This window comes from Ovis aries, chromosome 17 (assembly GCF_016772045.2).
Source record: "Ovis aries strain OAR_USU_Benz2616 breed Rambouillet chromosome 17, ARS-UI_Ramb_v3.0, whole genome shotgun sequence".
Lineage (NCBI taxonomy): Eukaryota > Metazoa > Chordata > Mammalia > Artiodactyla > Bovidae > Ovis > Ovis aries.
This window is the reverse complement of record NC_056070.1, coordinates 31,132,546-31,153,815: the sequence shown is the minus strand read 5'-3', so window position 1 is coordinate 31,153,815 and position 21,270 is coordinate 31,132,546.

Below are 21,270 nucleotides of genomic sequence, written 5' to 3'. Positions count from 1 at the left end.
GATAGTCACCTAATAGCATGTTATAATTGAGTTTACGTTGGGTAGGTAGGTAGCTGTTAATTGAGTCCAGACTAATTCATACTCAGAGAAAGGAAGAGCAAATTCTCTTTGTCTTTTTCTCTAACTGAGCTACTTTAGATTGCCTACCACTTTGGCAAAGCTATTTTTACTCTATTACACAATATTATTGAACAGGATACCTTCTAAATGCAATTTCTACAGTGATATCTTTTCTTAAAATCTAAACTTGTGAGTCCAGGGTAAAGTACTGAGAAAGAAGCAGAAACCTTCTTTACACTTATGCCATTTGTCCACCAATCATAACAATTTTCGGTTTTATCTACTCAATTAGTACTCATTGTTGCACCATTAGGACTCATATTGAGTCATTGGTTCAAAACTGCAAACATAAAGATAATAAAACTTTAACTCTTCATAAATACTTCTTAGCTTAAAGATGAAAAAATACGAGAGATATTTTTCAAGTATATTAAGAGATAACTTCCCTATTCACCACCTAAAATATAAAATTCTTTGTCAGTGAATTTCTGAAACTAATGCAGTTTATTGATGAATTAGTATTTTAGAAATATGCAGATTGTAGGAACCCAAATTAAGATATCTACTCTCTGACTCACTAGTATAGCTCCAGATTGTGTGCTTCCAACATATGAATCTGTATTAACCTCGTTTCCTTGGTGAGATCATGGCGGACCATCAAGTCTGTAACCCATTATGATAATTCATATAGACATTATAACACTCTCCTGTCATCTGACATCATCTCCTGTGTGGTTAAAGCACACAAATAAACTCCAGGTCAAAAAATAAATAAAAGACAGAGACGGAGAGAGACAGAGAGTCAGGGAGAGAGAGGGAATTTTTTAAGGGTTTTAAAAACTGTTTTAATATCAAATTCATTTTTTAAAGCTTCTTATGCATTCTGCACCTCTTGCTCTATAATGACCCCTTTAATTTGGCTTTCCTGCTGTGCATTCTAAATTCAGAGTAAACAGTTATTGAAAAAATAATGAGATTCAGATTAAAAGTCCACAAACAACAGCATAATTAACTACCTTAATAAAATCTTGGAAATAAGCACCAACACAGATGCCAAGAAGCATAAGGTAAATCTAATGAAGACCTGAGGAAAATCAAGCATCAGCTCATGGGAAATACAAAACTACCCTATCCCTCTTCTATTATCCTGGCTAATCTTTTTCAGAATTAGGTCCCTAGAGTAATGTCAAGTATGTATTCTAAAGTTAATTGCTTTTTTTTTTTAAAAGACAACGATTGGAGGGTAGTGGGAAAAACAAAACTAACATTTTAAAATGTGAAGAAAGTATTCAAATTATCCACATTTAAAGGTTGTTTTCATGCACATTTAATGGTTTTAGTAAAACCACATTTGAATTACTAAAGTAATCTAGCGAATTCAATTTTACTTCCAAAGTCATTATCCACTACAGTGATAACATTAGAGTTAGGGCACAGGTTTCTAAATTATAGAATGTTATAAATACTTTACAGAATGTTCTAAATTAATACTTAATTTTATCCATGTTAATAATGCAAAACTAAAGAACATCTCAGAAAGTGTAATGCATACTGTAAATAGTGAAGCTTCAATTCAATGAATAAATAATTTAATTGCACAGTGCCATTCAATCAGGTTATGGAGCAATTTTAATTGCTTGAAAGAATCTGCTGATCTAAATCATAAAGACCAACTTCTATTTTTCTGTATTATAGCTTCTCAGACAAATAATTCAAATTAAAATTAGCACTGAATGATTTGAAAAAAGTTTAACTTAGAAAAAGTGTATGAAGCAATTTATATAGATAAGATCACTGATCACTGGTTGTAGCATATTAGAATGGGAATAAGACTGGGCGAGAGTCAAGTAATGGATTCTAAAAGTTTAGCTAAATCACTTAACGGTCCTGAGATTCATTTTTCTACATGAAAATGAAGATTTGAAATAGGTGATTTTGAAGGTCCTATCTAGTACTGAAAATATTTAGGTATTGAAGAAAAATTCCCAAACCACATCTATCAGATTACAGAACTCCCAAAAACAAAACTGCCAAGTTATTGGAGAAGATTTCAGGAAATAGACCTAATACACTGCTTATGAAAATAAAAATTTTTTAGACTATGCTGGAGAGAATTTTCTTTATATATGGCAAATAAATATATGTGTATGTTACATATATATTTTGTGTATATATTTGGTATATGTACTATATGTGCATAAATGTGTTGTTTAATTAAGACAGTATTAGATTAAATAGACCAAATTCTTTATTAAAACTAGACCCTCTAGAATAGAATTTACTGTATTAACCTTGAGAAAACCTGTAAATTTAAAAGCATTTTATTTATCTACCTCTCTCTGACTCAATTTCCTCATCTGTAAAACATATATTCTTATGCCTGATATAAAAGGTAACACAGGTGAAGTGCCAAGCAAACCTGGTTTTCTACAGAGAAAAGCAGCAACTTGGGGAGAAGAAAAGTAGTTTCATGGAAAAAATGTAAGTTTAGAACCACATAAAGTTATCAACAAAGTCCTTAAAGTGATCTAACCAGCTAAGTTTCATACTTTCTTTTATCTTTATCTTTTATCTTATCTTTAAAGATGAGATTTTTCTCATTCTTTCTTCAGAGTAGGAATATCATAGCTAATTTTTCACTAGCACACACCACTTCAGCTCCAGGTAGCTTTTGACCTCACATGTCAGCTAAATGACTACAATCCAAAGTGTCTGTTGTGATTAGTCAGTGCCCGACTGTTAAGAATTTACATATTTTGAATATCATCAATTTTTAATTAATATGGGTATAATCAACTATTATTTATTATCTTGGACAGACTAATTTATGAGAAAGTCAGGTTAAAAATAAAAATAATAAACCATGCAGATAAATAAAAAGTTCTTGAAGTCTGTGAAAAACATCTACTCATTTAAAGGTCTTCCCTTTGAGGCCCATATAATAAATCACAGACATCACATATGGGAATGACATAACTTAGACAAAGATAAAAACGATAAAATGAATACTCGTATACCCTGCTTCTGTATTTACCTACATTTAATATTTTACTTCATTTGCTTTTTCATTGTCTACCTATCCACCCAATTAAACATACATCTACATATGTTATGTGCATATACATGCATGTGTACATTAACATAACTTTTTAAACCATTTAAGAGTATTTTCCATATGCCATTGTCATTTACCCCTGAATATTTCAATGTGTATTTCCAAAGAATAACTATATTATCTTACATAGCATCAGTACGAAACTGCATTTATTTTTGCAATTTAAATTCCATTTAACAATATCCATATAATGCTTGGGCTTCCCTGATGGCTCAAATAGTAAAGAATCTGCCTGCAATGTAGGTGACCTGGATTTGATCCATGGGTTGGGAAGATCGCCTGGAGAATGGAATGGCTATCCACTCCAATATTCTTGCCTAGGAAATCCCATGGACAGAGGAGCCTGGGAGGCTATAGTCCATGCGATACTCTTAGCAAGCACATATTCTACATATAATTTAAATAAGCAGAGCGACAAAATACAGCCTAATCATACTCCCTTCTTAATTTTGAACCAATCAGTTGTTCTGGTTCTAACTTCTTGACCTACATACAGGCTTCCCAGGAGACAGGTTAGGTGGTCTGATATTCTCATCTCTTTAACAATTTTCCACATGTTGTGATCCACACAAAGGCTTTAGCATAGCCAATTAAGCAAAAGTAGAAGGCAATGGCAACTCACTCCAGTATTCTTGCCTGAAAAATCCCATGGACATAGTAGCCTGGAAGGCTGCAGTCCATGGGCTCGCTGAGGGTTGGACACGACTGAGCGACTTCACTTTCACTTTTCACTTTCATGTATTGGAGAAGGAAATGGCAACCCACTCCAGTGTTCTTGCCTGGAGAATCCCAGGGACAGGGGAGCCTGGTGGGCTGCCGTCTATGGGGTCGCACAGAGTTGGACACGACTGAAGTGACTTAGCAGCAGGAGCAGATGTTTTTCAAGAACTCCCTTGCTTTCTCCATGATCCAATGAATGTTGGCAATATGATCTCAGGTTCCTTTGCCTTTTCAAAAACCTAGGTTGTACATCTGGAAGTTCTTGGTTCAGATACTGCTGAAGCCTAGCTTGAAGGATTTTGAGCATAACCTTGCTAGCATGTGATATGAGTGCAATTGTGCAGTAGTTTGAACATTCTTTGGCATTGCCCTTCTTTGGGTCTGACCTTTTCCAGTCCTGTGGCCACTGCTGAGTTTTCCAAATTTGTTGGCATATTGAGTGTAGCGCTTTAACAGCATCATCTTTTAGGATTTAAAATAGCTCAGATGGAATTCTGTCACCTTCACTAGCTTTGTTCATAGTAATGTTTCCTAAGGTCCAATTGACTTCCCACTCCAGGATGTCCAGCTCCAGGTGAGTGACCACATCATTGCGATTAATTGAGTCATTAAGACCTTTATTGTAGAGTTTGTGTATTCTTGCCATTTCTTCTTAATCTTTTCTGCTTCTGTTAGGTCCTTACCTTTTCTGTCCTTTATCATGCATACCCTTGCCTAAAATATTCCCTTGATATATCCAGTTTTCTTGGAAGAGACCTCTAGATGTTCTCATTCTATCATTTTCCTCTAATTCTTTGCATTGCTCATTTAAGAAGCTGTCATATCTCTCCTTGCTATTCTTTGGAGCTCTGTATTCAGCTGGGGTCTATCTTTCCCTTTCCCCCTTGCCTTTCACTTCTCTTCTTTTCTCAGATATTTGTAAGGCCTCCTCAGACAACCACTTTGCCTTCTTGCATTTCTTTTTCTTTGGGATGGTTTTGGTCACTGCCTCCTGTACACTGTTCCAAACTTCTGTTCATAGTTCTTCAGGCAGTCTATCTATCAGATCTAATTCTTTGAATCTATTTATCACCTCAACTATATAATCATAAGGGATGTGATTTAGGTTATACCTGAATGGTTTAGTGGTTTGCCCTACTCTCTTAAATCTAAGCCTGAAGTTTGAAATAAGGAGTTCATGATCTGAACCACAGCCAGCTCCTGGCCTTGTTTTTTGATGATTGTACCAAGCTTTTCCATCTTCATCTGCAAAGAACGTAATCAATCTGATTTCAGTGTTGCCCATCTGGTGATTCCATGTGTAGAGTCATTTTTTGTATTGTTAGAAAAGGGTGTTTGCTTTGACCAGAGTATTTTTTTACAAGACTTTGTTAGCCTTTGCTCTGCTTCATTTTGTAGTCCAAGGCCAATCTTGCCTGATACTCCAAGTATCTCTTGACTTCCTACATTTTTGCATTCCAATCCCCTATGATGAAAATGGCATCTTTTGTGATGTTAGTTCTAAGAAGCGTTACAGATCTTCACAAAACTGTCCAACTTCAGCTTGCTTCTCTGGCATTACTAGTTGGGGCATAGACTTGGATTACTGTGATGTTGAATGATTTGCCTTGGAAATGAACTGACATTATACTGTCATTTTTGAGGCTCTGCACCCAAGTACTGTATTTCAGACTCTTCCATTGACTGTGAGGGTTAATCCACTTCTTCAAAGGGATTCTTGCCTATAGTCGTATAGAATTAAAATTTCCCATTCCCATCCATTTCAGTTCACTGATTCCTAATATGTCGATGTTCAGTCTTGCCATCTACTGCTTGACCTTGATTCATGGACCTACATTCTAGGTTCCTATGAAATATTAGGAAATATTATTCTTTTAGCATCGGACTTGACTTTCACCACCAGACACAGCCACAAATGAGCACCATTTCTACTTTAGCCAAGCCTCTTCACTGCTTCTGGAGCTATTAGTAACTTCCCTCCACTCTTTCCTAGTAAAATATTGGAAACCTTCAGAGTTGGGGGACTCATCTTCTGGTGTCATATCGTTTTGTCTTTTCATACCATTCATGGGGTTCTCCAGGCAAGAGTACTGGAGTAGGTTACCATTTCCTCCTCCAGTGGTTAGGAATATTGATTTAGGAGTCCTCAGCATAAAAGAATCCAGGAAGAATAGAAATATATCAAGGCAAACCTCAAAGAAAAATGTCAGTTATTCATATAAACACAAGCAAATAAGGAAGTACAATTGTTAGAGAAAAGAAATAAGAAGTAAAGGCAGATTGAAAAGGAACAAAGGTATAAAGACCATTTAGGAGAAAAGTGAGCCAGGGAGAAAAACTGGTGAGTTAGCAAGGCCGAGGTCACAGTGTCAGGGCCATGGAGGGATGATCTACCCAGAAACTAGGGTTCCATTGAAATAGAAATGCCACACACGAATCATGTTTGTGTTTTTATAGTTTAGAGTATCAGTAAAACATTTCTCATTACATTAATTTCCAGTGGAAAAAGTAATATACCTTTCAAAACACTAGGTTTGTAAATGCCCAGGAAAGTCTAATTTCTGCCATCCTCATAATGTCCTGTAATAAAAGATGAAAAAGAGGTCTTTACAAGATGTTTAGAAATGGAATAAGCAGGGAGGAGAAAATTTCCTTTTCCTTTTAAACAAATTTGAAAATGGGCACACTTCCAACTAATAAAAGAATGTTTACCTCCACAAGGCCTATCCAGACAACTGTGGTTGCACCCCTTGTCAAGCTTACCAAGCAATCCTTTGTCTCAAAAATATTTCATTTCAATCCATGCTACTGATAAGATACACAGGAAAATATGCATGAAGATAAGCACAAAACACTCAAAAATATGACCAAGCATGTGGATGTGTCCTATATCCATTATTATCCCAAGAAGAGCTGTTTCTACTTAGAAGAAGTAAATCTATCTCAAGCTGCTTGATTAGGATCAGTGATTAATCCACAAATAAGAATTAGGTATGCCAGAAAAGAAAAACACCAGGCTTACTTTCAATTTATCACCAAATGCATCACAAGTCATCCACTATATCAGTTAGCATTAGCCATGAATTTAGGAAATTAAAAGATATATATGATTAAGTATGCATAAATGATTGAGTAAGCCTGCTTTCTGAGCTGTGATCTAACACATTTTGTTAATTAAAAAGCGGATACCCATGTGTACTGACTGTATTGTAGAACCGAATTGTGACTAGAAATTGGACTAGAAAATAAGGCATCCCAGTTCACTGCCTGATTTTGCTCTAATCTGTGTATAACCCTGAGCTAAACCTCTGTGTACATAGTGTTTTTTCAAGGTAAACTAAGAAGAATGGATTTACATACTTTTCTTCTTCTTTATAAAAAATGGCTTTTTTTTTTTTTTCAAGGAAATCTTGTATGGAACCCTAGTTACTAAAACAGTGACTCTGCCCTCTTCAGCTTGAGAAGGGAGGGCCTAAGTACTAGCCTCCCTCTCCCTCCTTTCCTAAAAGCTCCTGAACAGAATGCAAGAGTTCCTCAAAAAGCAATTGTTACATTTCCTCATTATCCTTATGAGCAACCTATTCAGAAACCCCAGGGAACATAGTGACAGTGACGACACTCCTACTGAATTATAGACATCATTGGATTATATGATCTATTAGCTGTTCGCTTCTCAATGTTAATCAAGTACCAAAACAGTCAGAAGCTGGAGCATGTAATAGACTCCAAGTCTTGGTGATTTCTTCTTCAGTGAGGTAAAAACTGAATCAAGATTGCTGGTAGAAATATCATAACCTCAGATATGCAGATGATGCCAAACTTATGGCAGAAAGTGAAGAGGAACCAAACAGCCTCTAGATGATGGTGAAAAAGGAGAGTGAAAAAGCTGGCTTAAAACTCAACATTTAAAAAATGAAGATAAAAAATAAAATAAAATAAAATAAAAAATGAAGATCATGACATCCATTCCCATCACTTCATGGCAAATAGATGGGGAAACAATAGAAACAGTGACAGACTTTACTTTCTTGGGCTCCAAAATCACTGCAGACGGTGACTGCAGCCAAGAAAGTGAAAGACAGTTGCTCACTGGAAGAAAAGCTATGACCAACTTAGACAGCGCATTAAAAAACAGAGACATTACTTTGCCAACAAAGGTTTGTATAGTCAAAGCTATGGGTTTTCCAGTAGTCGTGTATAGATGTGAAAGTTGGGCCATACAGAAGGCTGAGTGCCAAAGAACTCATGATTTTGAATTGTGGTGTTAGAGAAGACTCTTAAAAATCCCTTGGACTACAAGGAAATCAACCCAATCAATCCTAAAGGAAATCAGTCCTGAATATTCACTGGACGGATTGATGCTGAAGCTGAAACTCCAATACTTTGGCCATCTGATACAAAAAGCTGACTTATTAGAAAAGACCCTAACACTGAGAAAGATTGAAGGCAGGAGAAGGGGACGACAGAGAATGAGATGGTTGGATGGCATCACCAACCAATGGACATCAGTTTGAACAAACTCTGGGAGATGGTGAAGGACAGAGAAGCCTGGTGTGCTGCAATGTGTGGAGTCGCAAATACTCAGACACAAGTGAGCGACTAAACAACAGCAAGACAAGGAAACTGTTTCTCTGAACTTTAATGCTAAAACTCATTTCATTGCAATTAATTGTAAGATATCCCCAGATAGTTGTAACTGTGTTAAAATTCTGTTAATTAAATTTGCTCTTAGACCCAATATACAATTACCAGTTTCAAGATGCAAGTTTTTCTTCAATTTCTCTTTAACATACCTCCAAGTTTTAACTCCTCCTGCCCCCAGATAGTGAGACTGCTGTTGTTGCTCCCCACTTACGCCTGACTTTTTAAAATCTTCAAGTTTCCCAAACTTGCTTCTATCACATAGAATATATGTACTCCAATTCCTGTTTCTTTTCAACTTTATCATCTCTTGGACAACATTCAACTCAGCTGACAAACTAATCTAGGCTAATGAATTCATATATAACTCTTCCAGGGAAATATGAAAGTATTTTAATATGATCTTCAAGAGCCAGATCCAACTCAAAGAGGTGCATAAGATTGACAATCCCAGGAATCTTGAAAATCCTGGTGCACATGTCCTCTGGACCATCAACAACTTTAGGACTTTTTTCACATTTTGTCAAATATTTAACCATTATTTATCCTCAAGATATTTCTCCCTTTGGGGCTTGATGATGTTCACGATTTTTTTTTTTTCTTTTGGAGGGAATTTGACCTGTCCCATAACAGGTTTTCTTTTTTACTTGATTTTCCAAAATACATAGAATCTGAATTTCCCTCCTTAATTGGACATTCACATGTCTGTAATTCTCTCCTGTTTTCTTTTGACAACTTACTATTTACTAGGTTTACCTAATTGCTACTCATTATAAACTAAGAGAGGAAACAAGAAGATATTAATACTAATATTGTCTCTAACCAGAGATAACGGAGAAGGCAATGGCACCCCACTCCAGTACTCTTGCCTGGAAAATCCCATGGATGGAGGAGCCTGGTAGGCTGCAGTCCACGGGGTTGCTAAGAGTTGGACACGACTGAGCGACTTCACTTTGACTTTTCACTTTCCTGCATTGGAGAAGGAAATGGCAACCCACTCCAGTGTTCTTGCCTGGAGAATCCCAGGGAAAGGGGAGCCTGGTGGGCTTCCGTCTATGGGGTCGCACAGAGTCGGACATGACTGAAGAAATTTAGCAGCAGCAGCAACCAAAGATAAAACATTCATAGCAAAGTCAACCCGGAATTTTAAGGGATCTTCACTACCACATACTATATAATTTACGGGACAAAACAAGATCAACCTAAGTGATGTTAAACTATTGCTAACCTACATGAAAGTGAAAGTGTTAGTCACTCAGTCATGTCCGACTCTTTGTGACTTCATTGACTGTAGCCCACCAGGCTCCTCTGTCCATGGGGATTCTCCAGGCAAGAATATTGGAGTGGGTTTCCATTCCCTTCTCTAGGGAAGCTTCCCAATCCAGGGATTGAACCCAGGTCTCCTGCATTGCAGGCAGATTCTTTATAGGCTGACCCACCAGGGAAGCCCTATAGACTTATCAGAAATGATTCTGAGCTATTAAGTATCAATGACATGTTTTAAAATTCCTTGATGACTGTATTACTCTAGAATTTCCAACCTCACTATTGTGCAGCTCTTTGCTACATGTTCAGTGTGACCGTCTCATTCTCCTACTCAAAACTCATTAACATGAGTTATGAAAATCTTCCTGATGAAGACCATTCCTATTTCCCCAGCTATATAAATATATGCCCTCTTTCTGCTTCCTCTCTCCACTTGGTCTCTTGGCCTTCAGATATGCTGTCCCTTCCACTCTGGTTTGTCTCCTCACCTCCTCCTCATCACTCATTTCTTCTGTCTAGTAAGGATGATCCAACCTTGCAGGTCTCAGTAGACAGGAATTCCTCAGAGAAGTCTTCTGGGCCTCCTCAGGTGGTTTAGACTCCTCCTCTAGTACCCTCGGCTTGCTGTCTCAGCAGTTTTCACAGGCTCTTATAACTGTCTGTTAGCTATCTGTAACCTCCTCTGTATAAGTAACCTGAAAGCAAGACCAAGTCCCCTCCCCCAAAGAAACGCAAGGCTTTCTTATTGAAAATGTCAAAGCAAAAGACAGATTGGAAGAATGCCTGTAGCATATATGAGAAATAAATGACTATGTCTGTTCATTTACAATAAGATATACAAATCAATGACTAAAGAATAAACAATCCCCAATGAAAAACAGGCCAAGAAGAGTAACAAGAATCTCTCAGAAAAAGAAACACAAGTAGTCATTACACATAAGACCAAGTTTTAATTTGCCACTTTGTATCTCAGTGCTGAGCATCATAACTTAGCATACATTGAGGAATCAAAAACAAATGTCGAATAAATGAGAAAAATTATATTCTACTTATCTGTTTCTAAATTTTAGCCATTTTCATGTACATATATATACACACATATTTACATATATAACCACATATATGTGGGTGTATGTGTATGTGCTCAGTTGTGTTTGACTCTTTGCTACCCCATGGACTGTAGCCCACCAGGCTCCTCTGTCAATGGAATTTTCCAGAGGAAAATTTCCTACTCCAGGGGATCTTCCTGACCCAAAGATTGAACCTGCATCTCTTGTGTCTCCTGCATTGGCAGGGGGATACTTTACCACTATGCCACCTAGGAAACCCGTGTGTGTGTGTGTGCGTATACATATATACATATGGATATATATCATATACCAATGTATATGTCTCTTTGTATACATATTTATATGTGTATCAGTTCAGGTCAGTTCAGTCACTCAGTCATGTCTGACTCTTTGCAACCCCATGAACTGCAGCACACCAGGCCTCCCTGTCCATCACCAACTCCTGGAGTTTACTCAAACTCATATCCATTGAATCGGGGATGCCATCCAACCATCTCATCCTCTGTCGTCCCCTTCTCCTCCCACCTTCAATCTTTCCCAGCTGTATACACACATATATATACACAAATAAATATGTATACAAAGAGACATACAATAGACAGTATATATGCGTATGTATATATACTGTCTATATGCAATCAATGTATCTATATAGGCACTGATGAGTAATCTGTATATTTATATGTATGCATACACACACTACATACACATATATATATATGTATGTGTGTATATATATGAGAAATATCATCTTCTTACCCTCGGTTTTACAAAATTTTGGGTTATTTTACATGTAGCTCTAGCCTTCTTGTTTTATAATGTATTATAATCAAAGAAAAATGAAACAACAAAACAGTCTTAGATACATATTTTATAGGGGAAAAGCTTTAATTAAAAAACACAACTTGGGACATCCCTGGTGGCCCAGTGGTTAAGAGTCTGCCTTCCAATTCAGGGGACGTGGGTTCTATCCCTGGTCTGGGAACTAAGATCCCACATGCTGCAGAGCAGCTAGTGTGTCACGTCCACAACTAGACAGAAGACAGAATGCTGCAACTGAGGCCCAACACAGCCATAAATAAAGAAACATTTTTACAAACACAGCTTGCCTCAAAGAATGGAAATACAGTTTTGTTAATGTTTGTTCCCCAAGATGTACTTTAAATTAAAAATTAGTTAGCATGCATCCATTTAAAAATAGTTAGATTATTGTAAACTAGAAAGGAGATGGTGCAGAGATGTCTAAAGGGCAGAGAAGAAAAAGAACCAAAGCTGCCCAAAGTGCCTTAGCTTGGAGCTTTTCATGAAGAAGCTGAAGGAAAAAGCACCCCCTGCAAATTGGGCAGAGTGAAGGCTTCCCATCATCTCACATTGTTTCTGTGGATAGGTCACAGGAGAGCCAGCCTTGGGAAATACTCAGCAGTGCTAAAAAAGCACTGTTCCAAAATTAAATTTGAAAAAATGCTTTAATATGTCTCCCTTCTGTAAATTTGCATTCATGCTATAACTTTGGACCTATTTTTTAAATACTCCTGCAAAGGAAAGTTATCAACTCCACAAACTGTAAGAATATTAAAAGTGCCAGTTGAAACAAGAATGCAGTAACATTGTGAAACTGCATTGTCTGTCAAGCTCTAAAGCTTATTCAGGTGCTTATTTGAACCTTTAGGGCCCACAGGAAAATGAGCATGGGATGACTTTTCACTCAGGCTGCCATAATGTTTCAGGAGTGAAACTCCATAGTGATCTACCAGACACCAAAAATAAAGTTTCAGCAGTAAAACAAGTGTCAACAAACCTCATGCTTCTGTGTAGAAATAGCAGCTACTAAGAAGGTAACATCAGTACATTATAAATAATCCCTGAGACGGTCTCAAAAGGGGGCTACAGTATCAAACACGTGTAGCAGAAATAGAATAAAGGCACCTTCGAGGCCATCAATAAATGGCAAAACAGAGTAGTTTATAGCATGGGTTCTCTGAAATATGTCCATTAGCTCCAGGTGCCAACATCCACACATTGGAGGAAATCACCAAGACCTTTCATTATTTGATGGAACAAGCAGACAACAGGCATGTCTCAGTGTTAGAGCTTTTAGTAAAAGAAATTAGTATTCATCAACACATCTTAACTCAGTCGACAGTTTAAAAGTTGGAATGAAGCATGTCATTCAGGCAAGGAAGTCCTTGGTCCAAGTTAAACAAACTCAAGGAGAATGTCTGGTTTTCAGAATCCTTGTTCTATACCTTAATAGGACTGTGCTTTCAAAATTAGAAATACCCAGTTGCTAAATTAACCTTGTTATTTTAATTTAAGTGACTTATTTAATGGGTAAATATATTCATATTAGAAAAAATGTGATGTTTATAATTAATGGCGAAAGTGTATAAATGATCATACAATTTAGATGCTTGTCTGCCCTCACTAAACTTTGAGTTGCTCACTTGTCTATATCCTATGTCTAGTAAGATATGCACCTCACATATAGCATGCATTCAATTAATGTTCACTGAATTAACAGAGGTTGCACAAACATATTTATAAAGTTTATTATCAGAAGAGCCATTATTGCAAAATAGATTATCAAAAATAAAGCTTTCATCAACTAATAAAAGACTAAGAAAAGAAGACTATAAATTTGTTGATCAATAAAAGGGTAAAAACTTTTTTTAGTAAAAATTAGCATACAATGATGTCAGCATATCAGCAAAAACTGCACAATAGGGAACTGGAAATTCTGCCCATCCATAAAGCAATTTTTTTTTCAAATGGGCAAAGATCATCAGAATAAACTTTTTCAGAACTCAAAATTAACCAAAGGCTTGAAGAAATCCATGGGAACACTTATTCAAAAAAAAAAAAAAACAAAAAAAAAAGGAAGAAGAAAAAAAAAAGTGGATTCTTGGCAAGAATAGTGAAGTTGTAGCTTACCCCAGTCCCATCTCCCACACCCCAGTTCAATGGAATGAGTGAAAGTCACAGCCTACATTCCCAGTACCTGAAAGAGCAGAATGGACCTCATTCATAAATTATCACTAATTATTTGTTCTGACCTGTGCCCAAGAATAACAGCATAAAAGGTGTGTCTTTATTTCACCTACCAGAATTGACTAGTGTATTTCTAAAAGCTTATTTCTATTGCTACTTCCAAGAGAATTTGTCAAAAATATTTACATTGTGCCGCTGCCCAAGGTGATAGATAACAGCTGAGGCAAACAGTAGCCTAGAAAAAAAAAAAAAAGGCTTTGTATGAAAGGCTGGGGAAAGATGTGTCCTTAAGGACTTTGAAAACCTTAAAATTTTCCTGGGAATCTCAAAGTTCCTGCACATGTTTATAACTGCACAGTTTGCAAGTCTCAAAGAAGGACAGTACCAAAGAATGTCCAAACTACCGTACAGCTGTGCTCATTTCACACATTGGCAAGGTTTTGCTCAAAATCCTTCAAGCTAGGCTTCAGGAGTAGGTTAACCAAGAACTTCCAGATGTACAAGCTGGGTTTTTTTTAGAAAAGGCAGAGGAACCAGAGATCAAATTGCCAACATCCACTGTATCACAGAAAAAGCAAGAGAGTTCCAGAAAAACATCTAATCAAGGTCAAGAAGCAACAGACATAGAACTTGTCAAAAATTGGGAAAGAAGTACATCAAGGCTGCATGTTGTCACCCTGCTTATCTAACTTATATGCAGAGGGCATCATGTGAAATGCTGGGCTGGATGAAGCACCAACTGGAATCAAGACTGCCTGGACAAATATCAACAACCTTAGGATATGCAGATGACACCACTCAAATGCCAGAAAGTGAAAGCAAAGAGGAACTAAAGAGCCTCTTAATGAGGGTGAAAGAGGAGAGTGAAAAACCTGGCTCAAATTCAACATTCAATAAACTAAGATTGTGGCATCTGGTCCCATCACTTCATGGCAAATAGATGGGTAAAAAATGCCAACAGTGATGGATTTTAACTTCTTTGGCTCCAAAATCACTGAAGATGTGACTATAGCCATGAAATTAAAAGACACTTGCTTCTTGTTAGGAAAGCTATGAGAAACCTAGACAGTTAATAAAAAAGGAGACGTCACTTTACTAACAACGATCCATCTAGTCAAAGCTCTGGTTTTTCTAGTAGTCATGTATGGATGTAGGAACTGGACCATAAAAATGGCTGAGTGCTGAAGAATTGATACTTTCAAACTGCGGTGCTGGAGAAGACTCTTGAGAATCACTTGGACCATAAGGAGATCAAACTAATCAATCCTAAAGGAAATCAACCCTGAATACTCATTGGAAGGACTGATGCTCAATATTTTGGCCACCTGATGCAAAGAGCTGACTCATTGGAAAGGACCCTGATTTTAGGAAAGACTGAGGGCAGGAGGAGGAGAGGGCAACAGAGGATGAGATAGTTGGATGGCATCACTGACTCAGTGGGCAAGAGTTTGAGCAAACTCTGGGAGACAGTGAAGGACAGGAAAGCCTGGCATGCTGCAGTCCATGGGGTCACAAAGAGTCAGACATGACATAGAGACTGAGCAATAATAAGTTCATAGGAAAGACTAGAGGAAGCCATAGCTGTCATCTCTTGATAATCTTAAGGCTCTGAGGAAGCATAAAGTGAAGATGCAGACACAATTTTAAACTTCCTGGATGTGTGTTGATGGTGACACATACAGCCCAACACACACAAAGCCCCTTGGGAAGTAGTGGAAGGTTTTGTGTTTTTTGGTTCTGGGTGTTTGAAGAAATTGCCAAAATAATACAATAATTAGAAATAAAACTACCCTAAGATGTGCATGACTTGTATACTAAAACTATAAAACACATTGTTTAAAGAAATTAAAAACAATCTAAAGAAGTAGAAAGAGCTTCCATATTCACGGATTAAAAAAATCTTAACACTGTTAAAATGACACTACTCCCAAAACTATAGGCTTTTTAGATTTAAGGAATCACATATCAAAATTCCAACTGATCCTAAAATTCATATGGAAAAGGACACAAAACAGCCAAAAGAATTTAAGAAAGAAATCACTGTAAATTATAGTTAGCCTTATATTAAGTGTTCACCCAACTCAGCTGGGAATTAGAATAACACACAAGTACTAAAACAACTACATTATTTTATTTTTGCTTTCCTTTCAAAATAATTTTTATAGTGCTATGAAAGTATCAATTTCAGTTTTGCTGTATAGTGTTAACCCATTCAAAAACCTCAATTAGTCCAATTAGCCCACTTTTTCCTTCTGAAAATACTACAGATGTTAATATTTATGGTATATAGATCTCTCCTGCATTGTGCTAATTGGAGCTGATGTTTCTGAATATTTGTCATAAAAACAAATAATCAGCAATTCTCAAGATGAAAATAGAAGGAATCGATACTTCCATTCATTAGAGGGCTGTGCAATAATGTTAATTAGCCATATGTATACATACATCCCCTCCCACTGGAGCCTTGCCACCCCACCATCTGTCATTCCACCCCTCTAGATCATCACAGAGTGCTGAGCTGAGCTCCCAGTGCTACACAGCAGCTTCTCACTAGCTATCTGTTTTACACATGGCAGTGTTTTGTATGTCAATTAGAAGTGAAAACTTCATGTATCTCTGTTTTCAAAACATAATTAGAGCATTTTGGGTCTTTTTTCCCCTCTGTGGGGGGAAAGCAAAATCAAAATATGGATACTTATTCTTGCACCAGGAAAGGCAGCTATGCCTATAAAACTATTTCCACAGTTAAATACTGCTGTCACCAATCAAGCTAAAGAAAATTACAGTTATTGTGAAGCTAATGTCTATTTATTATAAAAGTTAGAGCACATTAGTAACAAATTCTTACATTCTGATGGGGTTGCATCATCTTTTGAAATACAAAAAAACTCTTAAACTAAATGCTTCAAAGTTAGAAATACCATTTATTAATTCAGTGTACCTGTTAATATTTATTTTTCCCTTGGTCAGAACCATTGAGTTTTAGATCTCTATATCCCCACTCATCCACACACACATATATATATTTATATATATATATATATTTATATAAAACTAAAATTGCATCTGTCTTGGAACCACTCTGTTGTCATATTTAAGGAGTACATGTGACAATGTGTAGGTACATTATATTCATCCAAAGTAGCACATGCTTTGCAAGCTGGTTACATTTCACTGGACATATACAGTATCTTTCATGCCTACCTAGTTAAACCTAACACATAATCATGGAATCAGGCAAAGGTTTTAGGTTTGCAGAAATTTCCATAATGAGTCAAATAATATGAACGCTTGCAAATTATCAACTTGTGTACTTCTATCTGGGTTCTGCTTGTTTCCATACTTCCTTTAGCAGACTTCCCAGTTAGTAAAATTGAAATAAAAGAATGGAAAATCAGACAACGAGAGTCAGAAAAACCTTGAGAAAGATACAGCATATTTCTTTCTTAAATTCCTTTTTGTGCCTTTCCCATTTACTCTCAGGGATAGTAGGCTTTAATTTTACACAAGCAAAAGCTGTTTCTTCTGGAAGAGAAGACTGGTTTCTTGTTTTGTTGTTGTTGTTTGATAATATAAAGACTTTGTCAAAATTAGGGAAAGTAAACAAAGGACAAATATTCTACTAAAAATATCTGGAATCATTTTCAGTAGTAGACTAAAAGAGCAGGGGAAGTAAAGCGATGTTATAACCTAAAAGAAAACAAAATGAAGGATATACCGTATTTGCACTATTCCGAAGTTATTCTGATTACTAGTCGACAAACAACTATTGAAAAAAAATGTTCTAGTGAATTCTTGAACTCAGGGTTACTTTCTTAAAGCTTTAATTTCAACAGTCAGTGATAAAATGTACAATAATTGAGGAAAATTCAAATACACATTATATCACTTTTGAAATAACTCTTTCAGTCTTCATTGAATTCTTTTAAAACATCATCTGTTTTCAAACACCTGGTGAATGCAGTCAAGTATCCTGTAGATTTCAAATGAATGACACATATTGGACAAACTGAAGTGGCCAAGTTGGGTTAGATGTGTTATTTTTCTTCTCAAACTATGACTGTAAATTATGGTTTTGGTGTAATGATTTAATTATCAACTAACATATTGAAACCTGCTAGTTTGTCTGTCTATTGTTCAGAATTACTCACTGCCTGACTTGCTCTCCCCTGAATCACAAGTCTGTACACCTTGGACACACTTTCACCAGGCAGCCCTTGCTGGAAGAGCTCTTTCAGGTTCAGCTAATGAGAAGAAAGTGAGTGAGATTTTGAAAGTTGAATGGAAGCCAAAGCTATCACTTCCTGATTTTCTGCTTAGCACAGTTGGCATTTCGCACACCTGGGTTGTACAACATCACAAAATGTAACCGTAGTTGGAGATAAAGTCTTTAAAAAGGTAATCAAGTCAAAATGAAAGCATGCAGGTGAACTTAGAAGAAGAGGATATTTGGGTACAGACACAAAGAGAGGGAAGACCATGTCAAGAGAGGAGGAAACGGCCCTTTGGAAACAAGGAGAGAAACTTCAGAAGACACCTATCCTGCTAAAATCTTGACCTCTGACTTCTAGATTCCAGAGCTGTGAGAAAATAAATGCCTGCTAGTTAAGCCAACCACTGTGTGGTATTTTGTTATGGCGGCCCTAGCAAACAAATTCAGTCATCAGATGAATAATAATACTTTGGCTATGAAAGTATGTGTGATCATGGATGCTTAATTTCACTCTTAAAAGATTCTCATAAAATTTCTTAAAGGATAATTCTATAGGTATATCATAAAGAGAGATCATAATACATATGTAAATCTCTCAAGGTGGACTAGTTTGACAAAAATAACCCTCATTTAAATGTCATTATACAAAACACATTTTTAAGGTCCTATTACATCACTGTAATTTTTAATGAAGAATATATTCATACAGACAAGACTTGCTATATATGTGTGTATATATATATATATATATATATATATATATATATGCAAGTTTACATATATATATTTCTCATTGCTGCTCAGTTACTCAGTTATTTCTTATTCTTTACAACTCTATGGACTGTAGCCCAGCAGGTTTCTCTGTCCATAGGATTTCCCAGACAAGAACACTGAAGAGGGTTGCCATTTCCTTCTCAGGGGATCTTCCTGACTCAGAACTGAACCCATGTCTCTTATCTCTCCTGTTGGATTCTTTACCACTGTACCACCTGGAAAGCCCAAGAATACTTACACACACACACACACACACACACACACACACACACACACACACACACATATATATATCAGTGTTCATGAAATACAGGGACAAGAAATAAACCTAAACTAACAAAATTAATCACATTAGAAAACTGGAAAAAAGCCTAACTGAGAGCTTCCTAATGATTACATAAACATAATGTAAAGGGTCATAAGCGATCTTTGTTCTTTATTTCATGATGCAAAAAACTGTGCGATACTGTCCTCCAATATATCATTTGGTACTACATTAAGGACAGATTATCAAAATTACAGTGTTCTAAATATGTCTGTTCTTGTAAAGAAAAATCAGAGAATGTAATCTTTGTAAGGTATGGGATCCTGTCAGCACTGTGATTAATGAGATACAAATATATCTTTAAGACAAGATAATCAATCAAATCCCTCAAGTAAGAAAGACTAAAACATAACTGTAATACTTTGTTGTTGTTCAGTTGCTAAGTCATATCTGACTCTTTGCAACCCCATGAACTGCAGCACACCAGGCTTCCCTATCTTTCACTATCTCCCAGAGTTTGCTCAAACTCATGTCCATCACTCATGTCAGTGATACCATCCAACAATCTCATCTTCTATTGCCCCCTTCTCTTCTTGCCCTCAATATTTCCTAGGATTAGGATTTTTTCCAGGAGCTGGCTCTTTGCATCATGTGTCCAAAATACTGGAGCTTCAGCTTCAGCATCAGTTCTTCCAATGAATATTCAGGGTTGATTTCCTTTAGGATTGACTGGTTTGAACTCTACCATCCAGGGGATTCTCAAGAGTATTCTCCAGCACCACAGTTTGAAAGTATCAGTTCTTCAGCACTCAGCCTTCTTTTATGGTCTAACTATCACATCCATACATGACTACTAGAAAAAACATAGTTTTGACTAGATGGACTTTTGTTGGCAAAGTGACATCTCTGATTTTGAATATGCTCTCTATGTTTGTCATAGTTTCCTTCCAAGGAGCAAGCGTCTTTTAATTTCATGGCTGCAGTGACCGTCCACAGCGAATTTGGAGCCCAAGAAAATGAAATCTGGCACTGTTTCCATTGTTTCCGCATCTATTTGCCGTGAAGTGACAAGACAGGATGACATGTCTTTGTTTTTTGAATACTGAGTTTTAAGGCAGCATGATCACTCTCCTCTTTCACCTTCATCAAGAGGCTCTTCAGTTCTTCTTCACTTTCTGCCATTAAAAAGGTATCACTTGCATATCTGAGGTTGTTGATATTTCTCCTGGCAATCTTGAGTCCAGCTTGTGAGTCATCCAGAGTAGCATTTCATATCATATATTCTGCATATAAGTTAAATATGCAGACAATATATATCCTTGATGTATTCCTTTCCCAGTTTTGAACCAGTCTGTCATTCTATGTAGCCAGTTCTAATGGTTGCTTCTTGTCCTGCATACAGGTTTATCAGGAGGCAGATAGAGTGGTCTGGTATTCCCATCTCTTTAAGAATATTCTAATTTGTTGTGATTATGGTCAAAGGCTTTAGCATAATCAATGAAGCAGAAGTAGCGATGATTTTTGGAATTTCCTTGCTTTTCTATGATCTAATAACACTTTGGCACAACTCATAATGAATCTAAGTATTGCTGCTATATTTATTATTCACAAATTGTAGTTGATCTTCATTTTGTGACTGCAATTTAAATATTATTTTTGGAATAAGTGCTATGTTTTCATGATTCAAAAAGAAAGAATAAAAGGTATGCAAAGCCTCTCTGCATCCCTCTACCACCTGACCCCTGTCTCTACCTCCAAAGGAAGTCCTGAATTTCTATTTCTCCTTGCATAATTTCTCTATTCATAAATAAAGATATATACATACAGAATGCTTAATATATTATGTTGGTGCAAAAGTAATTATAGTTTTGCATTGTTGAACTCTGTCATTTGATATTGGAATATACTGTTAAATAAATGTGGTTATGTTATACATCATTCTAATGTGCATTTCTTGCTTTATGTTTTTTGCTAATGAAATATTACTTGTTATTTATTTTACCTATTTTTACATATACTTCAGACTATGGAATTGATGTAAGACAAAAAGCAAATTTGAGTGATTTTCTTATTCAAGTTTAAAATGTGTCATAAGGCATTGGAGACAACTTGCAACATCACCAACTTATTTAGCCAAGGAACTGATGATGAATGTACA